General features: G+C 36.9%; 1 long non-coding RNA gene across 4 annotated transcripts in view; it reads left to right on the top strand.

The window, feature by feature from the left end:
- LOC145688522 (uncharacterized) overlaps positions 1-853 on the top strand; it is a 592332-nt gene extending 591479 nt beyond the window's left edge. For 2 of the 4 annotated variants that reach the window (XR_014131930.1, XR_014131929.1), the window contains one exon: positions 130-839. This is a non-coding gene — a long non-coding RNA (uncharacterized LOC145688522). Of the gene's footprint in view, positions 1-129 lie in introns of all 4 variants that reach the window. The other 2 variants (XR_014131931.1, XR_014131932.1) reach the window with 2 other exon arrangements.
- The last annotated feature ends 14668 nt before the right edge of the window (positions 854-15521 follow it).

Raw genomic sequence — 15521 nt, 5'->3', positions numbered from 1 at the left:
ACCATTTTATTAGGGCAGAGAGCATTTGAAAAATGTGAGCTTTCATACATTTTGAAATCGTGCTCCCTCAAACAAAACATGCTTATATTGTAATTTCTTAACAGTAATTATTTTTTTTTCTTCTTTCAGTTTTCTACTTATCCTGCTATTTACGGCTTTGTATGGAAGAACATCTTCAACTTACTTTGCTAGATATTGTTCTTGGCACTGGAAGAATTCACAGATAGGTTCAAAATCGTGGATTTCCTGGTGCCAAAAACAATTTCTAGCCTTGAACATCAAAACTGCGATTGTGAATATTCGTCACTTCATCAGCATGGAAGAACCTGTGAGGAGAGCATTGCAAGACATATCCCACTGTTCTCACAGGGTTTGAAGTGAATGACACTAATGGTCATTTCACTCTGTAAGATAATTGGGAGAATGTCGAGAGAATTCTGAAGGATATTACATTTTATGATTTCTTTCGTAATTATTTGAATATCAGCTTATAGGTGTGAAAATTAAATGGTAGTAGTAACGGTATACTTAAAATAATGCTTTGTAGATATGTTAGAATTAAGTATGAATAGCAAGATGTTTGCAGTACTGCTAAGTGAACACACACATCTAAAAGGAGAAAGAAATTAATATCTAAATTAACAACATGTGTTACATAAGAAAAAAAGCAAGTTATGTTCAAACAATACTTAATGAAAATCATTTATAAAAATTAATTTAACTCGAGATTTCATACAATATTAAAACAAAAGAATAAAACATACACTAGATGTTGTTTCTGATCTGGGGGAACTAAATTCAGTTCCTTATGTACCGAGAATTTTAATAATAAAAATTATATGTTCAATCATATTCTGTGTAATGAATTTTCATTTCAATTAATACTTTGTATCTGCAGTGCTAATTATGAAATATTATTGTGTCCAGGTATCTGTTGGAATGTTATATTGATGTACTCAGGCCGTTTGTTTATTATACTTGACATTGTTAGTGTTGCATTTTTTCTTCTAAACGCTGAATAATTACTTTTCAGTAATTGTAACCTAAATAATCATGACTTTATTTCAAAACTTGATATGTTTGAATAATACTTTTGTCTTCTTTACTCGCAACATATCAGAGTATGAAATATGTCATTAAACTCGTTCGAGTCGTATAATCAACGAACTTAGAAAGTTCATTACTGAATTCTCTATGTATGTATGTATGTATGTCTGCCCGTCTATCTGTTATTTGTGATTTTTTTTCAATTTTGAACCCTGCATTCGATAGAGCATCAAAAACTATCTGAGAAAGTGATTAAATTTTTCGCGTCACTCTTACCGTTCCCGAGATATTGGCCAAAAAATGGCCGATTTCCAGAGATTTAAGGAGCCACATATCGGGAACCGCAAGTCAAAGAGAGATCATATTGATGTTGATCAATACCTAAGAGGATGACAAATATTTTGGTACCAAATAGTAACCGGTGGCCACTATCCAACTGGTCCAGTTGGTCAGTGGCCATCAATTAATATCGGTACCAAAATATTTACCATCCTCTTAGGTATTAACACCAATATCATCTCTCTATGACTTACCGTTCCTGTGGTATTGGCCAAAAATTGTTCCAATTTCGGAAGATTTAAGGAATTATATCTCGGGAACCGTAAGTCACAGAGAGATCATATTGGTGTTGATCAATACCTAAGAGGATGGTGAATATTTTTGTACCAAATAGTAACCAGTGGCCACTGATCAACTGGTTACTGGCCAACTGTCCACCGTTCCCCAGATATTGGCCCAGTGTTCGAATTCGGGAGATTTAAGGAGCCATTTTGCGAGAAACAGAACAAGGTGCGGAAAAAGATTTACTTTTACATCTGGGAACAATCAGTTATCCTTCCCTCTTCATTCTTTTGAAGTTCGTTCTGGCAATGCTCTTGGAGCATTCTCAACTGGTTTATTCTTGTTTTATGTATGAATTTCCATCTGTTCCATCGATTGCTTATAAAGCTATCTGTGTATTGATGATTTGAAAATTTGACAAAGCAATAGTTTGTATAATTTGTTTAGAAACAAGTTAACAATATTACTTAATTATGCTAAGTTTTTATAAGGTAATATTTCGTCGCTACGCCTCGAGAAACCGCTATGTGGCATTTCCGTCGAATATTAGTTATATACTATAGTATGGGCAGAGACGCATGTTGTATCTTCCTTTATATTCCTTCTTTGTGAATTCTTAAAAGTTTTCTCATAGTATAGAAATAAAGATGGCACGTATTAATATAAATAAGAAAGCACTTTTTTTTTCTTCCGGAAGATTGCTAATTTCTGCATACAGCGTTTTCTTCGAGGTGCATCGTCATTTTATTAAGTAGTCTCTGTGAATAATTACTGTCATTTAGTGATTTTGACTTTTCTAGCAATGTCAGGAATGAAACTGTATCAGATTATGCATTTTAAAAGCATTTTTTTTCTTTTTCAAGACATTTATTTATTTATTTCTAGACACAATAGGCTGCATAACCCAATTACAGTGTTCGTTATATGTATTAAGCAACTTTCATCTACAATTATTTCTTGTTACATTGTAAAGAACTGCCCTCAATTGACTTATGCTGTTAATATTAATATCCAAATCTGCTCTGTATTTTGCTAACCTATTGGAGGGTGTACTCAATCTCCATACTGGTGACCTCTTGTTTGCATTCGTCTGTAATCTGCCACAGTAAAAGAGGGGATCCTATGGTACAATTTGTACCATATGCACTTTTCATGGTACATTGCGTTATTTCTCTTCTATTTGAGCTTTTTCGTCCGTGTTTTTTCAAGTCCAGAGGCCTTGCAGAAGACATTACGTATGGTTTCAGACCGTCCTGCGTCCAGACATAGGAGGTGATGACGTCATAATTCAAAAATTTCTTTTCTCATTTTCTAAGCGTATGTTCAATATTTTTTGTCGGGCTTATTTTTCTACGTAGAAGATTTAAATTTTGCACAAGCATTCAGTTCACCGAGTAGTATTTACCAGATTTTTTGTTCCGATGTCAGTGCTAAAACAGGGGGGGGGGCAGAGGGGCAAAGGGGTAAAAATAGGGATTTTTTACCCCCAAAATCCCGTTTGTCGTCATTTTCCCGCCTTACATACATGATAGGACCACGTGAGTCATACCGTCTGAAAGGTAGTTCCATTCTGAAGAGAACGACGGTCGAATTATTATTCTAGGGTAATTAGGGCCGTCTCAATGAATTTTTATCCAAATATACTTCTGTATAGGGTAAAAGTGGGGCATGGTAGGGAATTTTTTTCTGGCGGGCCTATTTTCTCACGTAGAAGATTGAAATTTTGCATAAACATTCAGTCCACCGAGTAGTATTTACCAGAATTTTTTTTTCCGATTTCTGCGTAAAAACAGGGGGGAGTCTAGAGGGGCATATTTGAAAAAAGGGAAAATTTACCCCAAAATCCCTTTTTTTCAGGAATTTCCCACCTTAGATACATGATGGAGACATGTGAATGGTACCGCCTGAAAGACAGTTCTATTCTGAAGAGAATGATAGGGTAATTAGCGATGTCTCAGGAATTTTTTCCCCTGAGATCATAGTGTTTTATGGTACTTTGGGGCATTGTGGGAATTTTTGATAAAAATTCTCCCGCCCTTACTATTCAAGATAGAAACTTGAAATTTGGCACACACATTCAGTATACCAATTACTATTTATCAGATTTTTTTAGATAGCTACGATTACACAGGGGGAGTCCAGGGGGGTCAAAGTTCGAGAAAAAAATTTACCTCTGAAATTTTCACTTTGACATTTTTCCCGCTTCTGGTATATGGTATGAGCATGCAAGTGGTACCGTTCGAAAGCTAGCTCTATTCTGAAGATAATGAGGTATGAACCATGATCCTGGGATAAATAGTGACGATACAGTAGCTGCTTGACTGAAAGTCTAAAAAATAGCCCAAAAAGCCAGGATCCGGAAAGGGTTAAATTTGTAGGAGTGCGTATTTTAAATTCTTGAAGTAAATCGGTGCAGTCGATTTTATTGTTAAATATCTTATATAGAAACAATATATCATGCATTTTTCGTCCCTGTTCTAGATTTAATGTATTGAAGTTTAAATTTAAAGATTGAGTATTGGATGTCTTCGTATATATTTGTATCTCCCTATATGCCAAGTACCTTTTATATTCTGAACTTTTTATACATTGTTTGTTTTTATGTGAAGGTTCCATATAGTGGCTGTGTATTCAAATTTGGTACGAACGTAGTGCTCATATAGCTTTTGGATAGTGGTAATACTGATGAACTCTTTACTAATCTTGATAATGAATCCGAGGTTTCTGTACGCCTGGTCAATCACGTGGTTTAAATGATTGTTCAATGTTATATTTCTATCATACACCACTCCTAAATCCCTGACAGTGTCCATGATTGGTAAAGTAATGTCATTTCATCTTAAACGAAAATTTCTGCTAAGAGTTTTGTGATTGGTAAAGGACATTACATTACATTTGTTAGTGTTCCGTTTATGATGTTCTATTTGCACCAACCCATTACTTCATTCAAGTCATTTTGAAGCATTTTGCAGTCTTTTAATGTTTCTATTGCCATTTATATTTTAACATCATCTGCAAGTATCAGCGGGTGAGAATTTTAATACTTCGTGGTAGATCATTGATAAATAGTAGAAACAGCAATGGTCCTAAGTTTGACCCCTGTGGGATCCCTGATAGTTGTACATACTCTAGAGACTTACAATCTTTGTACACAACGAATTATTTTTTTCAAGTAAGGTTTAAATACATCAATAAGTTCGCTGATGAAGCTGAATTGCTTAAGCTTGTTGAGCAACCTATTATGATTAACACTGTCGAACGCTTTCGCGAAATCTGTGTATATTACATCTGTTCGTCCCCCCACGTTTAACTGTCGAACGCTTTCGCAAAATCTGTGTATATTACATCTGTTCGTCCCCCCACGTTTAGTGTTTTACTTATAAAGGTAGATATTAGACTTTGTAAGATTTGTCATCGTTGACCTGCTTTTAAGAAAGCCATGTTGTGATTCTGATATAGATGGCCGTACATGTGCTATTATCCGCTGGTAGAAGATTGTTTCATATATCTTACCAAAGGCGCGTAATATTGAGATGGGTCTATGGCTCTTAATTTCTCTTGTTACTATTCGATTTCGAAATAGGTGAAACCCTTGTTGTTTTCCGTTCACTTGAAAATTTTCTAGATTTGACAGGTTAAGGATGATGATCAACAGTATTAGGGTAAATATATATTAAATATATATTTGACGGCAGCTTTACTTCTTTAGCGTTTATAATATAGTAGAATGCTTCATATCACATAAAAAAAAAAAGCAATACTGCAGCAGACTTTACAAAATAGTTCAGTTTGGTTAGGTACGCGTTCAGTCATGTAAACTTTGTTTGCAGTTAATTTCAAATGTTACCACTGAAATGATAGTGCACACAGGGACGTGAGATGATTTCCAGAAACTTAAAACAGCTTTCCATATTCATGGTATGTAATAATATATTTAGAAATGTTATCACTCAAGTGGCATTTCTTTAAACTGTAACGTGTCAGTTAATTGTTAAGAAAGTGCAAATACTTCTAAAAAAAATGTATATCTTTTCTGTTAAGTTTTGGCACTTGGTTCAAAATTAGTTTCAATCTAATACTTTCACGCTTACACGTTAGACAAAAGACTCTGAATAGTTCAATAAGATTTGCAAAAATGTTTGAACTATCTCCATGGTAAATTTCAAACTAAGTGTATTCATGGTTATGAATAGTATATGGTATGCCATTAATAAATTCACATACATTTACTAGATGGTCTCGTGGCTTGAAGATGGCGTCAGTATGATGGCCACAGTTTTCATGTAGATATTCTTGAAGCCATCTAGGAATATTTTACATTGTGTGACGTAACATCCACGGAAATCTGATTAGTTTCCTCGATGATTCGTGTCTACAAGTCCTGAACTGATGCAGATCGGTGTTCATAGACTTGTTTCTTCAAGTGAGCCCACAAAAAGATATCAGACTGTGAGATCTGAAGATCTTGGAGGCCATAGAATGTCACTAAATCGAAAAAACAATTTATTGTCAAACAACTGTTTCAACGCTTCAATTGACTGGCGAGTTGTGTATATTAACCTGCCCTTCTGAAACGATGTACTGTTACGAATCTGTAGAAAACGATTTAGTTCTTAGTCAGGAAGTTACTCACCAGAGCAACATAACGTTCAGAATTGATGATCACTGAATTCCTATCATCTTAAAATAATAATAATAATAATAATATAGGTCTAGGATGGCAGAGGTTTACACTGCACACCATAGTCAATTTCTGACTGTAGCGGCACTTCATGCACTAAACACTGGTTTTTAGGATCCAAGTATCTGAAATTTTGCTTATTCACGAAGCCCCTGAGATTAAAATGGGCCTCGTCTGACATCCACATCTTGTCAATGAACTGTTCGTCACTTTCCGATTTCGTCAAAATTGCAGCACACACATTTCTGTATTTAACGTGATCATTTTGTTTCAGTTGCTGGACGATCTGAAGTTTGTATGGGTGGAACTTTAGGTAAAACTTCATTAGCGGTTTATACTTTACCTATACAGCTGGAGAGATGGTACTTGGCGCCGAACAGAGAGCCTTGGACCTCTCTCGATGGCAGTAGCGAGAGCATCTATGTCATGCTGTGTTCGAGGAGTGCGAAATCGATCTGTCTTTTTCATGTTCAACATGGAACCTGTTTCTTCGAATTTCTGAACCCAAGATCGCACTGCGTGCGCGGATGGAACGTTAGTATGTCGTGGAAACTGATCATGCCGCCGAAATTCACGACATACACCCCCCATACTGCAATTATTGTTCCATGGTAACTGAATGGCACGGTACGTAGTTCATGCTTTGTGCATTACGCTGCGCCACATGTACCGAAGTGTTGCAAACTAACAATTTAAAAATGCTCATAATTTTGAGACACATTTTACTAGCAGAGTGCACGTTCTTGACGTGTAAAGAAGGTATATATAAAAAGCATTGGAAGTTGTATGCAACATTTTTTTCTGCTTTCAGTTCCTTCTCAATGCAAGTTTGATTTTGCTGAAATTATGCTCACAAGAACTCCTATTCCGTTTTAGGGGTCGCATTTTGCAATATGCTGCCTTTTGTACAGTCTAAATTGTAAGGAGATCATATATAAAAGATTTGCAAAATGCTACATCTAATAGCTTTGCATACTTTGAGCAAAGTAATAAAAATCATTCAATCCTCCTTATTCCACCTTATCTTATGTACAGCATAGAGTGCAAAGAGAACATATATACACACAATTTCGATATTCTACGCTTAACAGGATGATCTACCTTTTCTCGGCACAGAAATTTTTATATTGGACCTTATGGGGAGAATATGGCTACCGAATTTCCTCAGTTTCTAAGGAACTAGCTATCTCTAATGGGAAAGAAAAATTTTGCAGCATTCTACAGAAGTTTATTAACGGGTTGAAATACTTAAATTTTATATTTGTCTGCTAGTTTAGCAGAAATAAATTATTAAAAAATAAATAAATTAGTTCCCTTTTATACAAATTATAATATGTCTAACTTTGGAACCAATTATGGTTGAAAGATCAACTTTCTTTTGTTTTATTCCTTGAGAAGAAACGATTGTAATAGTTTTAATCACAACCATATCTGATACGCCAATTAAAAAATAGTGTTTTAATATAATTATTAAAGTCCACCTGTCAAAGTTTGACGAGGGTAAGTCACGCCCCACTCTAAGCTTGGCCGCGGAAAGGGCGGAGGTTGGTAAAATGGAGGGGGAAGGGAGTGGATGTCTGAATGAAACAGGTTCTCGACCAGTTTCTGAGATTACCAGTCAGCTGCCAAATACTGTTAGCTTTATAGAGTTTGTCTCCCTCAATGGTTCCATACTAAGAGACTGGACGATGAGGTGTGAAGTATCCTCTTTTCCCGTTACCTCTGGAAGTTCATCAAGATGCATTCTAGAGTGCGCGGGAAGAACAGTATATATCAGAAAAAGCTGTTATTTTGAGAAGTTTTTCCCTTTCGGACAAATATTATAGCATACAGTAGTGGCGAAGGGAAGGGGGCAGAGGGGTGCCGCCACAGGATTCCGACAATGTAAAGTCCTGGCCCCCATATATAGGTGTCCGTAAAATAATGTCCCCTAAGTTTTTTTTTTTTTTAATAATGTCTTGGGAATATATTTCAAATTTGAGGTTTTTTCCTGGTAGCCGTAATTTTCCAATATGGCCGCAGCTCTACGTAAATCTCTCTCTCTCTCTTTCTTTCTCTCTCTCTCTCTCTCTCTCTCTCTCTATATATATATATATATATATATATATATATATATATATATATATATATAAAGAGATCGTGAACCAAGGCACTTAGAAAGATAATTTTGGTGTCAAGCTATAGGTTTCTGAGGCCGATGAATTTAAATATGGCATTGTTTATTGCCACTTAGAAACCTTACAACCTGGCAACACTGTTTTCTAACGATTAACTGTACAAAGTTACAAATGCGTATATGCACGCATTACTCTAGGATGTAGCGTACTTCCTCAGGACTAAACGAAACCTACTTTTTCTGGTAGCTTTCGTCACGACAAGACATATTTTACATGGTAACATGAGAGAACATTTGTCTAAATCCAATATGGCAGCCAATATGATGGCTAATTACTAGGCAACCAAGTAATGGACTTACTCAAATGCCTGTCAGTCCTAATTGGCCTAGAGCCTAGAGAATGGGAGAAAGAGGCAGGATACGGTCTCATTGAAGAAGCGTCTCCTGAGAGGGCGAGGGAAATTTAAAATACTCAATTTTTTAATGAAAAACATGGTTTTGCCTCCTTGTTCGCAGACAACACTGCACACCAAATGCTCTATAATACGTTGTCTAAATAGCCCTGTTAGATCCAACCTGTATTGTGTGTAAACTGTGAATTTTCACTGGGGAACAGCGGAGCAAAAGCCCTGTTTTTTTGTGATATTTCTGGTTTCTCGTGCTTACTTCGCTAAGACTAAGCACTGTAAGCCAATCTCCAATTATCCTATAGCAGTGTTAATTTCAGATCATTTCCTAAGGAGGCACCACGCACAGGGGGGAAAGCGACTAAAAATTGCGTGCTCCACAGAAATTTCTGCGAAGATCTCAAGCACCCGAGGGTGAATTTCGTAGCTCTTGGGAGAATTCCCCCCAGAATCACCCCTGAAATCATCACTGTCCTAGGGAGTTGAAACAAGAAGCAGGATACGCAAAAAAGAACAAACTTTCAAAGCATTTAAAGTTTAGGCTTGTTGCGCTAAGCGTCTTCTTAGGACGAGGATATGGGAATTGAAAAATGCACGTTTTCTTTTATTTATTTATTTATTTATTTATTTATTTATTTATTTATTGATTTATTTATTTATTTATGTCCATACTGTGCATTGTTATATGGGGACAAGGGAGCAAAGCGCTGTTTTCTTTGACTTTTTCGTTTTCCGCGCTTACCCCGCTAAGACTACGCACTGTCAGTTAGTCTCGATTTATCCTAAAGAGTTGAAACAAGAAGCAGGATACGCAGAAAAGAACATACTTTCAGAATGATGACATCCTATGGGTGGGACCTACAGCTTAACGTAGGATCCGAACCACTTGTGTCTTCATCGGGAATCAAACAAGAGACTCCTTGATTATAAGGGATGAGCGTAACTATTCATCCACGACACACACACACACACACATACATACATATATATATATATATATATATGCAGAAAACACTGGATGGATTTCCACATCACCCGACGAGTACTATCCATGATGCGTTACCTTTTTATGTTCACAATGGAAGGTTCCCTTGTAGGCATATGAAACCATTGATTTGCAGTTTCTGTATGCAGATTAAGCTACTGAGACTATTCACTAATGACATACATGCACTTATTTACAATATTTACACTAGAATACGAGTAATATTTTGTAAACAGTAGGTTATTGCAAATGTTTACTGTGATGAATTACATATGAGTAGTACAGGAGAAGAATGATGAATATCACATTTTTAGTAAGTTTTGGTTAGGTCAGGGGCAGATCAGGGGAAGCGATCGGGACGAGGAAACTTTCTTATTTTATATATATAAATAAAACGCATCCCAAAGTTTGGAGCTCTTAAAAGTAGCAGTATGACAACCCACCGCCTCCCCAGAAGTCGGTCCTGGATCCGCCCATGGGTTAGGTTTAGAATTTTTTTTCCTGCCCCAAGATATATAACATGGGTGGTAACAATAAGTTGTAATCCACTCGTGGATGTACCCATGAGTGAACTACAACCTGCGTTCACCATCCATTTTATATATTTTGGTGCAGAAAAAAACATTTTCTAAACATAACCAAACCTGACTGAAAATGTGGCTTTCATCGTTCTTCCCATGTACTACTCATATTTGAGTGATATATGAATTTGTATATTTACACAAAGTGACAGTTTCTCACAAACGAATGCGTTACACTGCCCAGTACATACTTACAATATGCTTTATATTTGTGGCCACTAAATAGTTTTATTGTTACTGACACCGAGGTTCACATCACTACTTCCTTTGTACCTTTTTGTGGATTGTCATCTGCCTTCGTGAATGGCCTCTTTGGTTCCCTGATTGGGAGTCCACGAAACACACGAGAATCAGCGAGCTCTGGTAGTATACATTTCATATAAAACCATCGCAGTTTTGGCACAAGGTCATTGAGGAAGTCTTCATTACGTTCTATTGTTATAATGGCATAATTTTCATTCTGATTACTAGGTATCTCACTTGCTACAGGGATGAACACGAAAAGATCACACTTTTTCATTCCAGCACAAAGCATTTGCTGTTGAATTTGGTAGTAGTACGTGTGGTTTTTTGGGAGAAAAAAATTCATTCTTGCGTAGCCAGAAGGATTTTATTTTTTCGCAAACTTCAGCGATACTTTCGCAAAATCGTGCACTGTAAGGGCACTTTATTTCCAAGAGATATGGTTCTCCTTCATCTGGATAAACGACACCATCAGGACTTGCCCCTAGGAAGGGGTTTTGTTTATCTATGAATAGACCACAAGGAATAACAGAGACTCCTAGAACCTGTTCATGTTTAGCCAATGAAGCCATTTCTATCTTCGTGGCTTTGCACTCTAACTCCAAATAATAATAATAATAATAATAATAATAATATAACTTTTGCCTCCTGAAAATAACCAGATGGTAAAGTTATGGTCGATACATTTTTGTAATTCGAAGGCATTTTAGAATGCTTGTCTATCATCTGGCTATCAGAAATAATTGAACACCATTTTCTCTACATATCTATAATTTTCTTACAGGGTAGAAAGACCTCCTCGGAAGAGAGAGAAAGTGGCCGAACTTGGGCTATTGAACGTGAGGACAGGATGTTTACATTCGCATTGACACCTGCTGTGAAAACGGTCCCTTCATATCTCTCGGGACGAAAACAGAAGAAAAGGGTGGGTGCGGATGCCTTACCCTCGTCAAACTTCTTGACAGGTGGACTTTAATACTTATATTAAAATACTATTTTTTAATTGGCGTATCAGATATGGTAGTGAATAAAACTATTAGAGTCGTTTCTTCTCAAGGAATAAAACAAAAGAAAGTTGATCTTTCAACCATAATTGGTTCCAAAGTTAGACATATTATAATTTGTATAAAAAGAAACTAATTTATTTATTTTTTAATAATTTATTTCTGCTAAAGTAGCAGACAAATATACAATTTAAGTATTTCAACCCGTTAATAAACTTCTGTAGAATGCTGCAAAATTTTTCTTTCCCATTAGAGATAGCTAGTTCCTTAGAAACTGAGGAAATTCGGTAGCCATGTTCTCCCCATAAGGTCCAATATAATTTTTTTTTGTGCCGAGAAAAGGTAGATCATCCCGTTAAGAGTCTTCATCCCGGCGAAATTAAAATACCGCTAATTTTACAGTAATTATGTGATATCTTCAAATAGATAAAAGGTAATCGAAATGTGGAACAAGAGCACCCTAGACAATATTATTTTACATGAGAAACCGTTATCACGACTCACTTATCTGCTTTCGATTTCGAGCCATTTTGAAAATCGGCATTTATTTTCGCGTTTCTAAACAGCTGAAAACGGAAAGCCACTGGGTGACTTGTGATAACGGTACCTCACGCAAAATAATATTGTCTAGGGCGCTCTTGTTCCATATTTCAATTATCTTTTATCTATTTGAAGATATCACATAATTACTGTAAAATTAGCGGTATTTTAATTTCGCCGGGATGAAGACTCTTAATGATTTGGGAGATGTGAAAAACTGAAAAAAAAAAGATAATTTCCTCACTCCTCATTACGTGTCTCATTTTAAAAGAAAGGTTTTGTCTACAACTTCAAGTGCAAGGAAATATTTCTAGAAAATTTCAAAGTTGTATGCCTTACGATTTCAGAGGCCTGCGAATAGAGAAAAATCACTCAAGTCCCCATATCTACCCTTAGGTACTTAATTTCAAAAAGTACATATTATATACTGCTCAAAATCAAAGAACAGTTGTACAACATTGCAAGGCTATATGCCTAATAGTTTGAGATCTGACGCACAACAACAAATCTTGAAGCCTCCTTATCTACCTTTACGGGCCTCATTTCAAGAAATCTTCTCTTATCTACAGCTTGAAATGAAGGAAGAAACTTTACACAAAATTTCAAAGTTTTACACCTAACAGCTTCGGAGTTCTGGCGAGCGGCAAAAATAACTCGACCCATTTTCATTATTTTGGTGCCACAATTCGCAAAATCCCTTCTTAACTAAAACCTAGGACCTAGGGAAGTATTTATATACCTAAGTAAAATTTAAATAATCTAAGTTTAATATTGGGTATGTGCAAAAGTTCTACCCGTTTTGTGCCCACATGGATTATAAAAGCACAAAATATAATTCACATGTGTTATAATCGCCAATATGATCAGTGGTTTTTTGCCATCTTTCCCAAGATGAATCCACCTCGATAAAACTCCGCAGATTTGGACTTAAAGAACTCACGTAAGTCTAGTTTCACAGCCTCCACATCAACAAACGTTTTTTCCAGTAAAAGAGGTTTGCAAAGCGAGAAAAAGGTAAAATTATGTAGAGACCAAGTCGGGGGAATAGGGTGTGTGGGGTAAAAACTCCCAACCAAAATCCATTAATTTCTGACATATCGTCGCCTCAATATGTCACTTACCTTTACCATGTTGAATGATAGCTCTTGGCGATTGACAAGGTCTGGTCACTTCGACCGCAAAGATTCTTGTAGTCTTTCGAACTGTCGACAGTAGAGGATTGCATTAACGGTTTGATTCGGTTCCAGGGCCTGGGGGCCGCGGTGGCTCAGTGGTAGAGCGTTCACCTCTGGTACTTGGGGTCTCGGGCTCAAAACCTGCTCCCGCCAAGTGAACTTTGTGGTGGACAAACACAGTGTGCGTGGGTTTTCTCGGGGTTCTCCAGTTTCCTCCTACTTTCTTCATTCCACCATTTCATTCATCTCTCATCATCACCGTCTCCTTTAGCCTAACCGGCATAACCGTGGGACGTAAAACTCAAATATTTCATTTCATATATTTCGGTTCAGGACCTTCAAATAAATTATACCTTGGCGCATCGAACCACATACTCAGCAACACATTGGGATGAAGTTCTTGTTGGACGTCGATGGGGACAGTTCAGAAACGCGACACATAGTCCTGCAACGCTTCACGTTCCGATATATATCCTACTTCTTATCTCATGTGACAATTCGTGTCAAGAAGTGGTCGTTTTTGAGCCGGGAAGCAAAGAAACACACAACGTAACTCGACCCTCTCGTTAAGTTGTACTCAGCTGATGTAGAACCCAACGATCGGACTTTGTGGTGAAACTCAGCACTATAAGCTTTCTTTCCACAGTTTTGTGTATTTAGAAAGTTCCCACTAATTCCTATACAATAGGATTTGGACTAACAGCCTTGGTTCAGATCCTCTTCGGGAAATGCTGATAGACTCCAGACTGTGGTTGATCTTGACAACTTCTGTCGCCGACCCTGAATTTTCGAAACCAGTGACTGCATGTTCTTTCAACAATTGCATCCTCACCATACACTTGCTTAATGTTGCTGCAGGTCAAGGGTGCACTATCGCCCTTATCGAATTCACACTAAACAGTGTCGGATGTGTTCCTTATTGGTCTCCATTTGATCGGTACAAAACTCTCTCTCTCCAGTTACGAGCCACTAGTATGCACTCACTGCTTGCTACTGATGTCCCCCGATAACATGACCACAGATTTCTGCTCTTGGAGTGTCATCTATTTGGTCACAATACCTTTCACCAGCAACCTATCACAAACAGATAGGACTTTTGTACGTACCCAATAGTTTCGGAGATCTGGCAAACGGCAAGAAAACTCATTCAAGCCATATTATCCGCTCTAAGGGGCTGCATGTCGCAAAAGCCCGTCTTATCTACAGCCTAGGGCTTAAAAAGAACATTTGAATACATTTTTAAGGTTCTGTGCTTAATAGTTCCGTGAATCGGTGAGTCAGTCAATGGACTTACTCTTTTATAAACAGGGTAGACTATTTATCTTATACGCCCTTGTAACTTTTAAACTAATGAACAAAAAAAATGCTGAAATGTTGTACACTTCTGATAAAAAGTGGGACTGCCTTCCAGAGACTGTACAAAAAGTTGGATTCTTACGGATGTCCTTACTACTGAAATATATTTTTGCTGCATTCTGTTTCAAAGCAATGTGCTTATTCTCTAATAGAAATAGACAATCTAAACATGGTCTCCAAGGGCGCCCATGTTGTGATTTCCAAGGGGGGGGGCAAGTATAAGCGACGTTTCAAAAATAGTTTCATATTTTGCTGTAACTAATGTATAAAACCATTGAATTTTCGATATTCTGATGTACAATTTCCTCTAGGGGGTGCAAGCGCCCCACCTTGCTGCCCCTGATGGGCGCCCTTGATTGTCTCCAAGTAAATATTCAGGTGGCGTGTAGAAAACAATCATAAAATATGGCAAAAAAGAAAACTAAGTTAAAAGTAAATATTGGCATACTACATGATACGAGATTAAAACGTGTGGAAAGACATCGTCAACAGAACAGTAACAAATAAATTGAGAATGCTAATATTCATGCGTTCGTGATCTAGTGGATAACGCAATGGATTTGCGTGCTGTTTATTTTTAACATTGGTTGGAACCCTGGCTAGGCAAGCTTTTTGTGTGTGTAAATAAAGAACCTGCTTTTCACTGACAAAAAAGCATTTATGTTTGAATGCAAGAAATTTATAAATATATATCACAACTATGCAATATAATACATTAGAACATATATTAAACAAAATCGCAACTCCTTCTTCTCTTGTCTCTAACGTTTATTCTAGCGTGGGAGATCCTTATTTGATGCCCGACAGGAGTACATTTAGTACGGA

The sequence above is a fragment of the Thermobia domestica genome, chromosome 6, assembly GCF_964235325.1.
Source record: "Thermobia domestica chromosome 6, izTheDome1.hap1.1, whole genome shotgun sequence".
Taxonomy (NCBI): domain Eukaryota; kingdom Metazoa; phylum Arthropoda; class Insecta; order Zygentoma; family Lepismatidae; genus Thermobia; species Thermobia domestica.
Note: the sequence above shows the minus strand (reverse complement) of the source record. Positions and strands in the feature narration are given on the sequence as shown.